Source organism: Amblyomma mixtum, chromosome 3 (assembly GCF_055824585.1).
Source record: "Amblyomma mixtum isolate Tamu chromosome 3, ASM5582458v1, whole genome shotgun sequence".
NCBI lineage: Eukaryota > Metazoa > Arthropoda > Arachnida > Ixodida > Ixodidae > Amblyomma > Amblyomma mixtum.
This window is the reverse complement of record NC_143014.1, coordinates 110,485,585-110,505,457: the sequence shown is the minus strand read 5'-3', so window position 1 is coordinate 110,505,457 and position 19,873 is coordinate 110,485,585. Positions and strand designations below refer to the sequence as shown.

Here is a 19,873-nt window from a genome sequence, read left to right as displayed (position 1 = left end):
CTGCTTGGGGGGATACCGGCTATAGTTCAGGTGGGTTCTTTATGTCACACAGATGCTAACTTAAAAAGAATTACAGGAATTGATGCACAGGAACGGGAGTTATTCAGTGAAGAAATTTCAAAATACAAGCAACCAAAACGCTGCCCTCAACTCGATTTTGGCGGGGCTTCCCACTCCTATTTCGCTCTACCAATGACGGCACCTGGCGCAACCAATCAAAACAGCCAGCCAGAGCACGTCGCGGAAGTTTGTACTCCACGGTTGCCTGCTCTCTGTAACTCGTTCTTGCTGAGACTGGCAGCGTCGTGTCCATGCCAGAGCGCCCCTGGTGGTGTATTTTTATTTTACTCGCTTTGCAGGGCTTTTATCTAAGACAAACAAGTTGTTTTTGTTGATCTAATATAAAACGCAGACAGGTGACAAAATATGTCTCTATTTATTCACACAACTTGCAGTATATTTACTGTTTGTCCGATCAACAAGCTCGCGCCAGGTGATGTCATATCCGATGCTAAAAACCCGCCACTCTGTGGCGACACCATCAGAGCCATGAAGTTGTTTTTGGGAGGACATTAAAATATTAAAAAACGGAATATACGCGGTATTACCGACGCTAATAGCACCATTATAACTCACTGTATGCAATCAACAGGCAATACAGTTAACTAAGATTGTGTTTCTGGGCCCCTTTAAGGTGAGGTGAGACTGTTTTGTCAAAAATTAAGTTTTAAGGTTCTGAGCCCTGCTTATGGAGCATTACTTTAGCTTTTAGAAATATAATAAACTTAGGTATTCGCTACATTAGAGATACTTTCTTAATCCTTTTTCGTGGTCACGTGTAGCGGAAAGGTCGAAGTTTTTGGAGATTTTATTTGCATTTTTCTCACCACATTTTATTTCCGATTTTTACCTTCGGCAACCATCTAATGGTTTGGTTTGGTTTGGTTTATTGGTGTTTAACGTCCCGAAGCAACTATGGCTATGAGGGACGCCGTAGTGAAGGGCTCCGGAAATTTCGACCACCTGGGGTTCTTTAACGTGCACTGACATCGCACAGCACACGGGCCTCTAGAATTTCGCCTTCATCGAAATTCAGCCGCCGCGGCTGGGATCGAACCCGCGTCTTTCGGGTCAGCAGCCGAGCACCGTAACCACTGAGCCACCGCGGCGGGGGCCATCTAATCAAATCAAATCAAAATTTTATTTGTCTGTATACGTACACATTCATAAATTCTGATCTGCCTAAGCACATTTTGCTTGTTGGCTGATCAGGCAGCAGGTGGAGAAATACCTTCATATGCATACATTACTTGTCTAAACACTCATACTAACATAGAAAAAAAAACAATAAACAAAACAGACAAAAACAAACAAAACATTTTGAACACAAAATTGCACATACGAAAGAACTCAAGCTATACACAGGGAAATACATTTGCACACCAATTTCTCATGTCAGTCATCATCCTACGTTTGTTACTTGCAATACACAGATCATCGGGAATTTCATTAAATACAGCCGGTACATAATAACTGCGCATCTTTTTACCATAGTTTGTGTAAACCCGTGGCTTAAAAAAACGTTCTGTTTTTCTCAAGGTGACATCTTTTTTTATGGGAGTCTTATATTCATTTGAATAATAATACCGTGTTAACACAACAAAGTGAAATAGTTCACGAATTTGAAGGATGCCTAACTCATCGTATCTCTCTTTCATGTCAACCGAGTGTAGTTTTGTGCCGTACGATATAGTGTTGACGATTCTTTTTAGGATAACATTTAATGCTTCTTTCTTGTATTCGGAGCAGTTACCGTATAGAGTAATCCCGTACTTTAAAACAGGTTCTACTAATGCTGTATAGATCAGTCGCCTAAGATGGAGCGGAGCTTTACCACGAAGGTGATACATCATAGCCGCAATGGCCCTTATCTTTCGAGAGAGGTAGACGATGTGGTCGCTCCATGTAAGGTATTGGTCAAAGTGGATGCCCAGATACAGAACTGTTCGCTCTATTTGCATAGCTTTACAATTACACTGGTAACAATGGGATGTATGAAGATACAGTGGTTGGTTGAAAGCAACAATTTTATGAGGGTTTTTAAAGCATGTCAGTTTTGTTTTGTTCACGTTTAAAAAAATGAAATTTTGCGAGAACCAGTCGACAACTTCACTTATATCTGTTTGAAATGACTCCACGCCTGTACGATAATCAGTAGCTTCAAGCGCTAGCGCTGTGTCGTCAGCGTATTGGAAAACGTTTGACTTAAGCTGTAACAAACCCAAATCGGATACATATATGTTAAAAAGTAGTGGGCCAAGTGTACTTCCTTGAGGTACACCGAATTTAACATTTTTTAAATCTCCATGCGTATTATCAAGCATCACACACTGCAATCTACCTGTAAAATAATTGACAAAAATCTTGTTAAAATGACCGCGGAACCCAAGTGAGCTTAATTTTTCGAGTAGTAGTGTATGGTCTATTGTGTCAAATGCCTTAGTTAAGTCCAGAAATAAGGCTAACACGATGTGATTATTTTCTAGTGCATTGTAAACATAGTCAGAAAATTCTTCAAGAAGTGTAGTCGTACTTCTATTCCTTGCGAAGCCAAACTGCGCATCATTGTTCAAAGAGTATTTTTCACAGAATGATTCCATAACATATGCAACATGCTTTTCCATAATATGTGCTATTGATGACAGTATTGCGATCGGCCTATAATTTGTAAAATCACCTTTCTTCCCGTGTTTGTAGATTGGCCTGACAACAGATATCTTAAGTTCTTCGGGGATATCACCAGTTTCGAATATACCATTCAATATGTTCATAAGCACTTCTTTCAAAGCGTCAAAGTTTCTGCAAAGATCTCTCAGACGAATGCCATCATACCCAGGTGGCTTGAACTGCTTCATTCTGCACATAATGCTCCATAGCTCGTCCACTGATATCAGTGGACGAGCTATCAGTGGACGAGAAATGAAGCATGTCTTTAGCTTTCAGAAAATTGCTCGCCTTATGGGGGTTTAACGACCGAAAGCGACTCAGGCTATGAGGGACGCCGTAGTGAAGGGCTCCGGAAATTTCGACCACCTGGGGTTCTTTAACGTGCACTGACATCGCACAGCACACGGGCCTCTAGAATTTCGCCTTCATCGAGGTTCGACCGCCGCGGTCGGGATCGAACCCGCGCTTTTTGGGTCAGCAGCTGAGCGCCATAACTGCTAGCCACCGCGGCGACCTTTCAGAAAATGTATTACCCTTGGCTATTAGCATCTTCAGAAGTGCTTTTTTCATCCTTTTTCATTGTCGCGTCGAGTGGAAAGGTGCGAGTTTTTAGGTGCGTCATCTGCATTTTTTTCAAAACAGCATTTTTGGAAGTTTCTGTACCTTTTTTTTAGGAACTATTCGGCATAAGCAAACATTTTTCACAGATGTTAATCAAAACCATTTACGTATACTAGAATCAACATCCGAAGTTTAAAAAAAAAAACAAAGTTTTTATATTTCTGACAAAAAAAAACACTCATGGGTGGCCGCGTCGGTAGAATTTCAATGGAGGCGAAATTCTAGAGGCCCTGTAGAGTGCGATGTCAGTGCACGTTAAAGAACCCCAGATGGTCGAAATTTCCGGAGCCCTTCACTACGGCATCCCTCACAGCCTGAGTCGCTTTGGGACGTTAAACTCCCGTAAACTCATAAACTGATGGGTGGCAATTTTATTTCATCGGCAGACAAAACAAAGTAATAAATCTAGTTTTTGTTCGAAGTGCAGAATTTTTTTACTAGTTGTGTACAGCTTTAGTTGCTACTATCGTACAAAATTTCAACACTCTGCAGATAGCAGATTCTTGAGAAAAAAGTACATTAGTAGAAATCAAGAAAAAAAAAGCAAGATTAAAAATACGAGAAAAATTTGCAATCCAGTTTTAAGGTATCAAGCAAGCCGCGTCTATCTTTAAATATCATTTGCGAATTTTATAGCCATAGCTTTTTTATAACTGCTGTACAGCGGACTTTTGAAAACCATTTTCTAAGTCGCATCCCACGTTAACTTACCATCTGGCTAGTGTCATGTCCTCATAACGGCCACTGCTGTTCTTTTAGCTGAAGCATCTCCCTCGACCGGAGTGCGTATATATTCTGTCCAATGTGTAGTCCTTACGCGTAGACAGGCAACAAAAAAAAAGCAAAGGAAAGAGAAAGACGAAAAAGGGTAAGGCTGAATGCTGCCTATAGAGCGTCTCAGTGCGTTCTGAGGCCAAGAGAATAGTTTATGCTTGCGAAAAAGGGGTTAACTTTATCTCGGCGTAGACTGTCGGCGTTCTGTGCAGTGCGTGCATCTCAGCAGATGCATCCACTTGGGCAGCGTTACGAAGACTGCCTGTTAAATTAAATTGCGCTGTATTTTACTTTTAACCTGCAACGAAAGGGAGATATGTGATGTAAACCGAAGCAAAAACTTGTTTTGCTGCGTGAAAAAGCGAAAGGAATGACAGATGATTGGCCTACTTTTGTGGTCGCACGACGCATGGCAGCGCGATAACTACTGCCCTGCAGCAAACAGTGGCATCACTAATGAGGTACATAAAGTAAGAAAAAAAAGAAACAGTAAACCGTTTTCAGATATATTACACAAGAGACAGCAGTTCAGGGAAATAAAAGTGAAGGGAACAAAGGGCGGAATAGCCGACGCAAAGAAGAAATAGAGACATACGCTAGGCACACGCGCTGTTTTATAAAAAGAATGTAAAAACTTGTGTTTGCAACACTGACAGTTACGTATTAGCAGCTGTATTAACACTTGACCAAAGGAAAAGTAGGGCGCACCATATAATTGCTGTTCCTTAAAGGTCCTGCAGTCTGATTGAACCTATTGTATTGTGTGCACTTCATTCTTATTTGTAAATCAATATGTAATTTTTTCATTTGTCGACAAATGCGCCCTATGGACACGCCGTGCATGTGTCCTTGCCACATGTTTGCCAACCGGGTTTTATGCTCTTAAATGAGGACTGTTAGCTCAGATGAATGATTGCAGTACGTTTTCAGCTTTTATTCGCGTGACTTTCTCAGACAAACCGTCTGAATTTTGTTTCACGCTTTCGTGATTTTCTCTCAGAAGCTGCCGGCCATAACACGCCTGCATCGAGCCAGTTCTCCACAAGGATGCAAACAGATCTGTACCTGCAAATTGCGCGATATACATACGTCGACTCTTACCACTCGTGGTACTTTTAGGGAGTTATGAAAGCCTCTTCCTATGCGGCACGCTTCGATCTCAGCCTGCATCAAAAGGCCGCGTTAAACGCTTTAAAGCAGTTGGCTACTCCGTGTTTCTCGTTGTTCTGTGTCGCAGAAACAATGGCACTTTGCTCTTTGAATTCAGGGCCATCTCACTAAGCATAACGGGGGCTGCATTATGCCCAGACATTTCCTTCTGCTGCGTCACAACCTCTTCTTCCGGGAGCTAATATTTTTTTTTTTAGTAGAATATCGCACAGATATCCTGAGTCGCACAATATGTGTGCTGAGGGCGATTGTAAGTACAGGCGTGAACAGAATTTTCTTAGGCGCTAGAATTGTGTGACGGGGAATTAATGAGGGTTTATTTATTGGGTTTATTGGCGGTTGAACGTCCCAAAGCGACTCAGGCTATGAGGGACGCCGTAGTGAAGGGCTCCGGAAATTTCGACCACCTGGGGTTCTTTAACGTGCACTGACATCGCACGGTACACCGGCCTCTACAATAAATGAAGCAAAATGTCAGCGCAGGTGCTCCGTCAGAGGCACGGTGTTTGCCGCTTGTATGCCTCTCCAGCTGCGCCTTAGTGCCAGCATCGTCTTTGATAACGAGTGTCCGCTTTAAAAATCTGGCTTCCGCTGCTCTGCAGGGCACTAGCCTGTGTACGACTGTACGTATGCTTTTTTGTCTTATGTATTCAAGTAATATGAGTCGTCTCGAGTTTAGAACGTCACAGGGGAACGTGTTGCTACAGCTGAAGTATGCATCAAGCAGCGAATTGTATGCAGTGGACAGATTTTTGCTTTTACATGTTTAGTTTAAACTATCAGCACACGCGATTAGGGAAGAGCTTACTTCAGAAACTGCGAGTGTTCTCAACTAGCTGTGTAGAATAGGGTTCATTGGCAGCGTGCTAAACTTTTTTCGCAGTTTTTCGTTTCCTTGTTTGTTTTTTTTACTCGAAGGCGCGCGTTCGTTAACGACGGCCAAGAATTTTGTATATTCCATGACGGAAGCCCAAGCATGAGGCGGCCTACCCACCTGATCAGGCACGCTACATCATTGACACAGCGGGCTTAATTTTTGACAAAAAGAAAGAAAAAAAACGTGCATACATTTGTGGAAAGAAACAAAAAAAAAAGTTTGATTCTTGAAGCCGTCAAAAATAACAGCGTCGCATTCGGTGTTGCGGAAACAATGCTAAACCAGGAGCGCGCGAGGTACAGATCGAGGGCGAGAAAAATGCGAGAAAGGAAGTTTGATTGCGTTTTGCTTTTAATTACAGACCTATTCCAAGTTCGGCGCGAAGCGAATCGTAACTCACTCATACTCGTCGAACACGACCAGGCTATAAAGTGAGCCTTCCGACCGAAGCAGGAGGGGTGGTACGGTTTCATAAATGCCCTTTTTTTTTATCCTTCTACGAGCATTCCTTCTCGGCATTCTTGGCTCACTCGATGGCGTGTTACGACGAGGCGGCTCGACGAGTGAGAACCCGGCGTTCGTAGCGCGCTTGTTTACTATAGCCGCCTCCGGCGTCAGTGACGTCAGCTTCTGGGTCATCGACTTGGGTACGGTTCAGAGCCATTCTATCACAGCTGACAAGGCGACCGAAATGGCGCCGAGCACGCCCGAAGACCGATGCCTGTGACGACGTGTCCACAGCTCCTTTGACAGCGGCGGCGCTCGTCTTAGCTTGGGGCGGCTTCGGAGGGCGTCTCATTACTCTAACGCACCGGGGGGAATCAAAATCTCGCAACCGCGCGCTTCGCCTAGCCGGTAGTGCGCGTTCTTATTGGCTGATGCGCGCAAGAGAGAGATCAATGCCTCGAGCACTGGCGTCGGCCACTGCGCCTCATCCGAGAGCGTGCCGCGGAGGCGCAGATAATAAGAAAAAGCTCGAGCAAAGCCAAACACGGAGAGAAATGACTGGTTGCGAGTTCTGCGAGTGGTTTTCCTCGGAAGCCTACCAGAAGCGATTGAGAGCGAAAGTGTCAACGCTCGCTTGCCTACGAGGGCAACAAATGGGAACTCGTGTAATTTACAGTGTAATCATCCATTATACGATACGTTCCGCCGTGTACTGTGTCGCTTTCTATACAATCTGAAGCATTTCGGTCGGTCTTCGTTCTTCTCCTTGCTTGTGTTTGCAGTGGCATTTTTTTTTTAACTGTGTACTACTTCGTTGCTTCGTATACTGCGAACTCTAACTAAGCGTGATTTCATCATTAAAAGAACTCGCGATATTTCATTATCGTGCTTTGACCAATGATCAAGAACCGCAGCAACCCTTGTCCCTTTACCTAGCGTTCACTTTTTTTTTCATTAAATAGCAGTTTGTTATTTCTGACATCTGATTGTCGGTACAGCGGCAGAAAGAGGGGAACTGGGAAAGAAGAAATGCGGGGAAGAACTGAGGTTAACGTTGAGTTGCGGTATTTTGTGACAGTAGCGGAATGGATATAACTATACTGTACGGATATCGAACAATTTGCAAAGTCGAGTTCCATGACGGAAACTTGTGGGCTCTTCTTGCCGGTTCTTGTTTTGTGTAAGTCGCGTCTCGCCCAAGGCGCGGCTTGTGACGCCCAGACAGAAGGCGCGACGAGCTCGTGGTGCTGCCCAGAAGCGCGAAGCAGAGCGATCGTCCCCTGTGGACAGCGCTGAAAGAAATCGCCCGCACTGGCCCAAGAAGCCAACTGCGGCCAGCCGCGACAACGGCGAAATGAAATGCCCGCACACATACACATACAAAGAGTGCGTTACAAGAGCGCTAACTTCGCGGAGAGCCTTCCCTGCAGAATTAAAAAAAAAATAAAACGCAGTTACATGCAGCACGACACACAATTTCCTCGCAACTGGCTTTTAGCAGATTTCTAACTGCCCAGGGCCTCGCGCGAAGCAAGCCAAATGTGCGCACGCCGAGTGTCAGGGCATTGCATGGGGTTGGCCATGGTGCATAGCGGATACAAGCGCACTTATTGCGTGCTGAAACGACTCGATTCTTCGTGTTTTTCAGTGTACTCCGATAACTTTTCCCTATCTTCGCTGTTGACGTGTGACCAGAACGTGTACACGGGCTCCTGTTAAGAACATTTCACTGCTTCCTTGCGTAGGTTTATCAGTGGGGTCCTCTTCCGAGCTGAAATCCTTGCAACTATAGGTCACTTTAACAATCTGCGAATAACGTGCATTTCATTGATCGCAGTTATTTCTAATCACTCTCATTATTATCTCTTTCCTAAGGACCTTGTTTTTATTACCTGGTTTTCCTGTAATTTTCGATGTTCAGCAGGCGCCGCGGTCCACTGTGTGGGCGTGTGCCCAGTTTTCGGAGTAAGCAGTGGGGCGTTTATGTTGCTGCTTCGAGGGTATAAACAATGACAATTATTTACCTTTTCTTCTAGCTCCACGTGTGAACAGGATAAGCGAAGCAGTAAGGGTCGCTCTGGGCCCCGAGGCCGCGTAGTGACGTCAGCATGAATGTATAATCAGCTCTTTCATTCCTCGCCATCCAAGTTTCAAATTTACAAAATGCGCTGCGGTATGGGGGAAATGTGTGAATAATTGACTAGTGCGTGAGGAAAGCTGTTAATTGTGCGAGTATGCTGCGAACGAACAAAAAATACACAAGCTCGGTATGATCGCTATTCGCGTGCAATCAAGCTGCAATCATGAAACACATTGCTGGAAAGTGCGGCTCCCTGTGTGCGCTTTTACGGAAAAAGCCAAACCGCACGGCCTGGCTCCGAACGCGTATATCGCATGCAAGTTCAGATGGAGTGCTTGTATGCGCATCAAGTGGTTAGCAGCAGAGCACGAGTTCGTCCCCGGTCGCGGAGGCCTCATTTTGACGGAGACGAAAGGCTAAAGCGCATGCCCGAGCACGCACTGGGTTTGCGGTAAATCGCGAAAATCCCTAGGGGTTGAAATTAATGCTGAGTCTACCACTACGGCTTGCCTCATGGTCGATAGCGTTGCTTTATACTGGTAAAAAAAAAAGAAACATTACCTACCGATGCGCATGAATGAAAAAGCTGCAAAAAAAATCCACTGCCACTATACCGACGCGGAAGCGAAACGCACTCAGTGAATTTTGAAATGAAAGGCCGTATTTCTCCAAAAAATAACGTGTAAAAGAAAGACAGTAAACAGGTGTGTTAACACGTTTTGGCGGGCTAGTTGGTTAAGCATCTTGAATAAACAGTGCGAACGACGACCTTCTTTGTCTCTTGTCAGCGCTGTGTCATCCGTTTCATTGTCTCTTGTGCTTGTCGTCTTTTGCGCTGTTTATTCAAGAAGTAAACAGATGGTGTCCGAACCCATGGCTTCCGTGTGTTTGATGCGGTGACTGCGTATGCTACTCACAATGCTGTTTTGTGGGAAGCTGTACAGTGCACAAGCATGCGTTGAGAAGATGGACTGGTTCGCATCTGCGGCGAGACAGGAAGTGAACGCCCGCAACTCCAGGGGTTGACCTAACCAGATTATTGTGCGCGGGTGCATTTCATACGAGTTTTGAAACGCGGCCGCCGCGTCCGTTTACAACGCTGGTGTTTGTTGAGCCCAATGGTTATCTCTTCCCGCTTCTTACCCCGATCTTTTGCTTTTCCTCCTGTTTCAGGTCCGAGGGCTGTGAGGACGGCCCTTGTGACGTTGCTGCCGCGGAGACCAGTGCAATACGGTACGTGCCCTCACGTAGTTACCATCTTTTTCCGCTCCAGGTTACCCTCAACAACCGATCGCGGAGAAAAATCGTGTGAGAAAGTTCTACTGGTTAGCTACAACTTTTTGTGCAGCGTGCTTCACGGGAATCAGCGCTCTCTTGTTAATTCTTCCTTGTTACGCCAGGGAGCACTGCTGCGCTTGCACTGCTGCTGAGTGTGCCCTGCTGTTAGTAAAACCACAAACTTGGTGTTGGTATGCAAAGTGAGCCCGGTAATTAAACATGACATGGTATGGCTTTGTATTAACTCGTGTGTGCCTCGTTATGAGTGGTCGGAACTATAAACAACGCTTCACCCAGCAAAGAATTTCTATGAGATTTCCAGGAGCCTCAACTTTCGCCCCACGACGTAGCTTTCTAGGGTTGTGGGCGAACTATTCGTCCTCCCTTTGCGCAAGGATGCCATCGGTGACTTCACTTCGACAGCCAAAACGTTGCTTGCATTCCTGTGGTGTTGCGCGTCGCACCTTCCGGCCCCCGCTATCCAACCTGCCGGTATGCCCAGCAGCAGTGAAAGAAGCGCAGCGCGGTTATTTCACCGCTCACACTGCGAGCATGCAGGCAGTCGCATCGTCCGAGATGTGCCTTGTTTCACCTTGTACTGACAACGAATTATTTCGAAAGTGAATTCGCTTATTAAGCGCGTAATTGAATCCTAAAACTCAACTATATGATGAGCCTGAATAGCATTTTTTTTTCTTTCCGAGTAACTACCACTGTCACTGGCGCAGCATTGTGTCAGTTGTACCTCAAGACCGCCAAGGCATTGGATCAGTCACGAGGTTACTTCCGCTATAGTATCGCTTAAAAACCCCACTGTCGTTAGCTATGCAGAGTGCGACCAATTCCGCCCTCATGAGTTTTCCGCTTTCCTTGACAATACAACCAATAATGATCTTCCGAGCGCTAATGAAGGTCTGTGTTTATATGGACGCGAATTACATCAGCAGCTACGTAGCAGCAGCAGGAACGAAGCGTGGCCGTTTCTCGTACAGGTGTCGCCGCCATGCGGCCACCTCCGGAGCCACCCAAGCGATGATACTGGCGGAAGGCGTCCGGCGTATCCCTCCGAACTTTTGTACTTTTAGTTCTGCCGCGCAGCAGTTTTAGCTTATTTCTGCGTTCCGGTTTGCGTTTTGCACACAGTCACTGAACCAGGTTAATATTGTCACGTTGTAGTGACGGCAGTCCAGTGGTCAGGAAGACACCAGCCAGTCTTGGAAACGAAGCTCTTTATTTGGGCTGACTTGCGCCCGCAAAGGAACTGAATCACTCGGCGGCGGCGTAAGCAACAAACGTGCTCGTCGGTCGTCGAACTACGAATGTCCGCCGCTCGCGGCATCGCTCAATTTAAAGCCGGCAAGGAAACTTCCAGATAACAGGACAAGATCATCTACAGTAATCTGGAAAAACCTAGATGCAGCCTTTCATGGCTGCGATCAATCGAGATTAGTCTGGTCGCTTCTCGCGTCACGAACAAAAGTGATAACAACCCTTTCCTGCAGCCTTGAGCCTGAACGAACAAACACTACAATGATACGTGGCATTACCCCCCTTCCAAAGAAGCATCGTCTCGATGCTTTAAAATGAAATTAAACACGAATAATGCTTCGAGAACTTAGAGTCCTTTAGCGTTCCTAATAAGGTGTACGGGCAGCGGTAAAAGCTTCAAGTCTGGCCGTGTCGTCGTCGTCGTCGTCGTCGTCGGTGTTGTCGTAGTTTTTGTCATCGCATTTGTCGTCGTAGGGATCGTCGTCGTCGTAGGGATCGTCGTCGTAGGGATCGTGATCGTCGTAGGGATCGTCGTCTTCGTAGGGGTCGTCCTCTTCGTAGGGGTCGTCCTCTTCGTAGGGGTCGTCCTCTTCGTAGGGGTCGTCCTCTTCGTAGGGGTCGTCCTCTTCGTAGGGGTCGTCCTCTTCGTAGGGGTCGTCGTCGTCGTAGGGGGCATGGTCTTCTGTTTTCGTCGATGGAGGATCTTAGTTCTTGCGCTCAGAAGCAACCTCACCTCCAGAGGCTGCTTTATTCAGTTTAACCTTCGGGGGCTGGGGAAGCGTCCACGCACTGCGTAGCCTCGGCTAGGAGATACTTAGCGCGGTGACGATGGCGACGGAGAACGCGATAGGCGGCTCGGCGATGAGTATCCTTCCCGACGCAAAAAATCCTCGATTTTGGCTGGTCGCTGGCCGGGTCGGGGTCGTTGGGCGTCGTAAGGGAACCCTCGGATGCCCATTCTCCTGTATGGGCAGTGCCGGAGGACGTGACCGGCTTCGCCACAGTGGAAGCATAGTGGGCGGCGCTGGTCGGGAGTTCTCCACTCGTCGCATTTCCTCGGCTGCGCGCGTCGTTCGTAGGACGGGCGGGTTGGGGCGAGTGGGCGGCGGTCCAACGCAGCTGGCTGAGGGCGATAGGGGCTTGGGTCCCGTCGTCGAGGGGCAGGACGTCGCACAGCTGCGGCGTAAGTCATGGCTGGGGGCTGCAGAGGCTGCGTGGGTGTCGGCGTCACACCCAAGGCCTGTTGAACCTCGTCCCTGATGACGTCCGTGAGCGATGAAATTTGCGGCTGCGTTCCCGTTGGCAGCAATCGTCGGAGCTCCTCTCGCACAACTTGACGTATAACATCCCGGAGGTCATTGCTGTTAGCGGTGTCCAGGCAGCTTGCTGAGAAAATGCGCTGCTGGCGGTCATACTGGCGGGCTCGGGCATCCAGAGTTTTTTCCATCGTGGATGCCTCTTCTACAAATTCCGCGACAGTTTTCGGTGGGTTTCGGACGAGGCCGGCAAAGAGTTGCTCTTTAACTCCTCGCATGAGCAACCTTACTTTTTCTTCTTCCTTCATGTTTGCGTCGGCACGCCGGAAGAGACGCTTCATTTCCTCAGTGTACACAGCAACGGTCTCGTTTGGGTGTTGTATGCGAGACTGTAGCAGCTGCTGGGCTCTCTCCTTTCGCACAACGTTCGTGAAGGTCTTTAGAAGCTGCTCCTTGAAGGTTTCCCAGTTCGTGAGGTTAGCTTCCTCATTCTCAAACCAGACTCTTGCTGGTCCCTCCAGGGCAAAGAAGACGTACCTAAATTTCATGGCATCGTCCCAGTTGTTAAAGACAGCCACTCGGTCGAACTGCTCCAGCCATTCTTCGGGGTCGGCGCCAGGCGAAGCGTCGAAGGTTGGTGGCACCCGGGGCTGCTGCAGAATGATTGAAGTCGTCATCTGGGGCAAGCTCATGGTGGACGTTGCTGCTGGCTTTCGCTTCCGGGTAGGGTCCGGCAGATTCCCGAACTCTGGCGCGTCCCCTTGCAGGCGTCGGCTAGCGCGGTGGACTGGACTCAGGTCCTGCGGTTGATGACTCAGAGGGCTGGCGTCACGGCTTGTAGGGGGTGTCCGGAACATGAAAGGCTACCCAGCACCTCCACCAGATGTCACGTTGTAGTGACGGCAGTCCAGTGGTCAGGAAGACACCAGCCAGTCTTGGAAACGAAGCTCTTTATTTGGGCTGACTTGCGCCCGCAAAGGAACTGAATCACTCGGCGGCGGCGTAGAAAGAGAAGTTTATTTTATTTGTCATAGCATAGAAAATACAACAAAACAGATGAACAGATGAACAGGCGGCGGCGTAAGCAACAAACGTGCTCGTCGGTCGTCGAACTACGAATGTCCGCCGCTCGCGGCATCGCTCAATTTAAAGCCGGCAAGGAAACTTCCAGATAACAGGACAAGATCATCTACAGTAATCTGGAAAAACCTAGATGCAGCCTTTCATGGCTGCGATCAATCGAGATTAGTCTGGTCGCTTCTCGCGTCACGAACAAAAGTGATAACAACCCTTTCCTGCAGCCTTGAGCCTGAACGAACAAACACTACAATGATACGTGGCAATATAATATGCATGTGCGCGTATAGAGCACACAACATGGGCTCAAAACAAAAGCAGTCGCATCTGCTGTCTACCACAGTGCTCGAACTGTGCAGCCAAAGGCGAGATAAGTCTGCATGCGTTCTCTCCAGATTCTAAGGTCAAAATAGTGTATACTCAAAGGAATCAAAATCTTGGCGTGGGCAAGCCGATTACTCATCATGAAAACTTAAAGCAGCGGGATAAAACAGCGACGACAAAGAAGCACACAAACGATAGCACTAGCGTGCTCTTCCTCTCCTGTTTCTGTGCTTCAATTCGTCGTCCCTGTTTTTCCACGTTCCTTTAAATTCGCAGTATAATGAAGGTTCGCACTGGAAAACCTGTGAATAAGTGATCTTGACTGGCGTAAAATGTGAACCATGCATCCTTGAGGGCAACATTTCTGGCAGCGACCATTTGACCGTACAGGTAGTTTGCAAGAGATGAGAAACACCTGTTTCCTGCTAGGTTCATTGCATGCATTGCTTAGAGTCAGTATAGTCGCAGGATGCGCTCTGAATTTTTAGTGCGTACTGAAGTTTACGGAGACATGGAGCTACATACGCAACCGGTCTGAAGCGACAGTAATTGCCATTTCGACTGTTGCTAGGCTGCACAGCTCGCATGCTAGTGATCACAAAGTCGACGTCTACGCCAGTTTACGTAACATTTTGGCTATTTCGTCATCAGAGAGTGCCGAGTTTGAATCAGAGTGGCGGTAAAAAGATTTTCAACTTCTAATCCAAATCTTTTAGCCACAAATGCATCTATCGCTGCCGAACAATCGGCAACAAAGCCACGAAATGTCGAACTATCCCATTGTGCCAACAAAAAAAAAATATTATATAGTTGTCCTCAGTGTCCCTTTAAAGCCGGAACAATCTCGTTTGTCAAGCGATTGCTGCAGGACAATATTTCCCTCAATGCTTCTCCATGATTGACATCAGTCAAAATCGCTGCCTACCTGTAATGTTATAAAGAAATCAGCGGGGCTGAAATACGCACTGCATACCGTCATTGCTATAATTTGTATTCTTTCTTCTCGCACCTAGGCTACGGTTTTTTGTGTTCTGCTTCTCTAGGCAGACAGATACGACGGTGTATGTGCGGAAGTGAGATGCAAAACAGGACGAATGGCTGCGAATTCAGCATATACGTACATTCAGGCCGAAATGAAACGTGAACTGGGCATGTGAACAAAAGAAAATTTTACTCGCATACATTGAGCTGCAATGTACAACTAGCCTGGTTCAGGTTTCTGGCCCAAAAGTTTACTGAAGTACGTATTCATAAACAGGTTGTAGAGGAAGATCTCGCTGCGAAGTAGAATAGTACGGCATATGCGTGTTCGCGTATTCCGGTCTGACTGTACGTGCGTGAATGTGCACTGCGTCATCTTCAAGTGCAAGTCCGCGGGTACCATGAATCGGATAAAAGTTGAAAATTTTCTTGGTATTCGCGTTTGCTCTTCGCGCACGTGTCGAACGATTCCCCGCCGCCTTTCTTTCTTGACGGGATTACAGCCGCCTCGGTACGTGTCGTACCTCGCCGTCAGCAGCCGAATGCTATGCATACCAGACCAACTACATCTGTGGCGTGGCTTCTATAGCGCTAGTGTTTGCCCTTCTCCTGTCTCGTCCGTTGCGCTGTTTTACCCAGTTCTTCAAAAATGTAACAACCAGCCCATATTTGCCCTCTTCTATAGCCCGTGCGTGCGATGCTTGCGCACAGAGGGCTAGTACGGTGACATACGACACTCCTCTCGCCGTGCCCTCCTTCTACGGCAAACCTCCTTGTCCTTCTAGGGTAACTACCCTGCGGTTGGTTCCCATGGCAACCACGTACCAATTGCGCCATCTCACGTTCTCGACATACCCTCCTCCTCCCACGGTAATCATCATTCGGTTGGGGAGGATTTCTCCGCTCTCCAGATATCCTCCTCCTCTCGCAGTAACCACCCTCCGGATGATTACTGTGATAACCGCCCACCGGTTACACATTTCTCCGCTCACTTCATACCTTCCTGGTTGCACAGTAACCACCTCCGAGTGGTCCCCATGCATCATGGGAAGTAGCGGGGCCAGTTGGTTCATTTTTCAACTTAAAACAGTGCGCAGGGACAGGACACAGTCGAGAAACACACAGACACAGCACAGTGCTGTGTATGTGTGTTTCTCGACTGTGTCCTGTCCCTGCGCACTGTTTTAAGTTGGTTCCCATGGCAACGCACCCACCGGTTACCTCGACGACCAAGACAGACTACAACATACTAGTAGGACGCAAAATCCAGGAACGTGCGCATAACAACTGTCGATGTGAAGCGATAATTCATGTCGCTACGTTATGGCATGAAATTTGTCGCCGCGCATTACGTGCTTTTTCAAAGCGCTTGGGATCTCTTCCAGCTCCGCACGCATTTTGACGACGTGAGCGCGCGTATCAGCAAGCCTGATTGACCGCCATCTTAGTGTCGTCACGTGTCAGTGACAGAGTTTGAAACGACTATTGTCTGTATCGCGGCATAGTGAAATAGGGGTAGAAACAACCTTCAGTGAAAGCCGCAGGAGTGAGGCCGACCGCCAAGAGGTGCCTCCGATTCAAGACTGGCGCGCATCCCCTCTTAGCACCAGCTGGAGGTCGGACGCGACGCGCATATGATGACAAGTAACATTATCCTGCAAGGTTCTCATGCGCAGCGCACATGGCTATTTTCTTCCTTGGTTTAGTCAGCTATCTTGCTTTCATTAATCGTAAACAACCTGCCTCCAAATAATCAGGAAGAGAAAGTTCTCAAGAAAGTACCTTTAGACATTGGCTAGATTGGGCAAGACAAAAAGAAATTAAAACAACATTGCGCTGCCTGCTGTACCTTTAGACAATAATTATTGTGGGGCGAAATAAAAGAATGGAAAATAATAGCCCCTGCCTGCACCACATTCGTACAACAGGCTTGATTCAATTGTAATATACAAGAAGAAGGGAAATTGTGATTTTGTCCACCCGAAGGTGGGAAAAATAAAATAAAGTGGGGAGGAGCTACCGAAGCGACCCACAGCCGGGGGAGCGGGCCCGGGGAGACTTCCCTGATCTCCCCCTGAGAAGTAGCAGGTAAGGATAGGATGTGGGAATAGTATATAGGGACGCGGTTATAGGAATTAGGAGGGAATGGGGACAGCGGAGTTTTCTGTTCCTTTCGAGCTCCTTTCCAGGCCTCTGTAGAGGGCGAGCACTCGAACTTCAACCGATAGGGCGGCCCTCGGCCTCCAAGCATACTTCCATACGATCGAGAACGTTGCCCGGGTCTCCGACCGTCTAAGACAGGTAAACTATCAGGGGCTCGACTGAGATCCCCTCCCCTAAGCCAGGTTCCGCCATCATGACATTCCAACAGTACTAAGGTGACAGAGTTTTCCCCGTCCGTTCGATGCTTCGGTTCTTACTCCAAGGATCGCTCGCAGTGGGAACCCTGTCACGGTTTTCGAATGGCGTCGCACCACCGGCGTTCGCTTCCTGACATAGTCTGTGGAACTCCTACCTCCAAGCTCCAACGTCTTGGAGTCTCCTTTTATGTCCGCAGCTCACACCTCACGCTACCACATGGTCTTTTTGCGTGTGCTTTCCCAAGGCTTAGCGTTGTTCTGCGATTTGATCAGGTCTACTAACCGTTACTCGGTATTGCCACCGGGCTTTCCCAAGTTTCGGGGATTACTGGCCTCCCAAGTGGGCTACTAACTCTGTCACTTTTCCAGTCTTCGGGCCTAAGGCGGCTTCCCCAAAATCAAAGCTTGGTTCGTCCAGCCGCATGTCCCCGCGTGGCACTGAGTTCTTCGGAATCGGAAACCAACGCGTCCGAGGCTGGGTGGTACGTCTTTCGTACCGAGAGGAGACGTGCGGCTTAATTTGGCATATTCAATTTCAAGCCGCCGTTCTGCTTTTGAGCCGGATCCTACGTGACCAGTTCGTAACCCTCCGGACCTGCCCCCGCACACGGTCAACGGACATCGTGGGCGGAGAGGCCGCTGCGCCCTCTCCTGGGGATTTGCAACCCCCGACAGTCCTACTTTGACCTCTGGCGTCGCACCAGAACCAAGCCTAGTAGCCGAAACTACACCGGCCCGAATCTGGTGGCGGGGGGGGGGGGGGGGGGGGGCACAGGCAGGCCGCGCAGTCGGATCCTCCTCCCAGTACCTTTAGACAGTATAATCCCTTAGAATCTGGTTTGACCTAGTTTCTGTGTGAAACAGTCCTCCCGAATGGACGACAAGCTGAGGCGTATCTACGGCCGACGAATAAGGCGCGCGCCGCGTTGAAGAGGACGCGCACGGTTTCTGCGTATTCAGAGAAAGCGAGCGCAAACAACATGCCGGCATTTGGCCCCCGCAGTTCCTCGGTAAATAGCGCGCGCGTACGAATGCCACTGGTGATTGTGACCATAATCCTGAGGAACCGCTCTCTATAAGTGCGTGCAAATAAGGAGTGCCGAGTGGGCGCGGAATTGCAAACACGGCTCATTGTGTTCGGACGCCCGTCGAGGAGTGTACAATCGTCCGAATGTTCGAGGCCTTCGTGTCAACACGAGGGGCTTTTCTGAGTATCCCTGGGCGAAGACCGCCATGAGAGATCAGCCGGTGCCCCGGAGGCGTGATTTCGATCATGACAGAAGTTTGAGCCGAGCTGGAGGAGGAGGTTGCCGCGAACTTGTGGGTGAAAACAACGTGGGCTTACTGGGCGAAGGAGACGAAGAAAGGGCCCCGTGCCTACCTGACATCTTAAGCGTGCGTGAAGTGGAAATTGGACTGCCTGTGTGGTCTGAGCGAACGCGTTGTGGCGTTCGCGTTCACTTGAGTTTGAGGATTGTGCTCGTGAAGCTGCGAGAAGAGTTACTCGCCAAGCACGCTGAGGAGGCCGCCATTTAGGCCTTCTTCGGCACGGGATAGAAAGCATATCGCGAAAAAAGTTGTTGGCGTTACTTTCTTTGGGTGCATCGCCGAGTTTCAAAGCATCGGATTATGCTCTGCTCTAACGTTTCCTTCAGAATACGGGCTTTCACACTTTCAAGTTTGTGTTGTCCAGGTATTTAGGGTATGTGGAATTTGGGCCGTCTGTACACATGAGCTGTATGTATTTTTTTTTCACGTGATATTAATAGCAACCCTTTCCTGTTTCTGAGCACGGGAACTGTTGGTGAATTCACGAATGACTTCAGTGAGAGAGGATGCCGTAGAGGGAGTTGTGCGCGAATATTAATGATTGAAAATTTGCGCACCTTCTCGTGCTGCAGTTACGCCGGCTGTATCAAAGCCACACCAGCAGCGCAGTTAATGAATTACTGCAAAAAATCAAAAGCTACAGTACAGAGGGGTACAGTACAAGTCAACGTGCGGGTATTTCTCTTCACAGTAGCATAGAGGGCTGTGCAAATTTTTCGTACAGCACTTTATGCTGCTGCTTTCTAAGGTAACGGGCGTTACATTAGAGGACTTGTTCACTTAATGATAACAGATCGAGCCTACGCTATAACTAGGACATATTTTTCCTACTGGACTACTGCCTCGCCAGCAGCACGTTCAAACCTTGGCGTCTCGGCTTTGGGGGAAAAATATAGGGCATCCGTGTTCACTGGCGTCTCATGCTGCGGTCTCACTGGGGTGTGTATGTCATGAGGGATGTTTCGAGCTATTTGAGTCTCGTGATTTGTGATGCACACCTTACAAATGAACATATTAGCTCCTCTCGATCAACCACCTGTTGTTACGGGGAAACAGCTAGAAGAAACGCGTACCGCCAGCATAGCCCTCTGCCGAATAGGCTGTTCTATAGTGCATGAAAAAAGAAAGCTGTTTGTAGGTGACTTGAATCCGACGGCGGAAGGTATAAAAGCTAGAAGTCATTGCGCATGCTAATTACGACGCAAACAAAATCAATATTATTTGCCTTTTTGTGCGTCCACCCGCATGTCCGCAGGTGTCCTGGAATATCTTTTACATGGGTCTTGAGCTGACGAGGGTGATT

The 19,873-nt window shown here is 48.0% G+C and overlaps 1 protein-coding gene across 4 annotated transcripts in view; it reads left to right on the top strand.

The window, feature by feature from the left end:
- The window catches only part of LOC149351403 (E3 ubiquitin-protein ligase MARCHF8-like), a 150,058-nt gene that overhangs the window by 88,327 nt on the left and 41,858 nt on the right, over positions 1–19,873 (top strand). For all 4 annotated transcript variants that reach the window (XM_089580718.1, XM_089580721.1, XM_089580719.1 and 1 more), the window contains exon 2: positions 9,870–9,929. The gene's annotated coding sequence lies outside the window, so the exon portion shown is untranslated. The remainder of the gene's footprint in view (positions 1–9,869; positions 9,930–19,873) is intronic.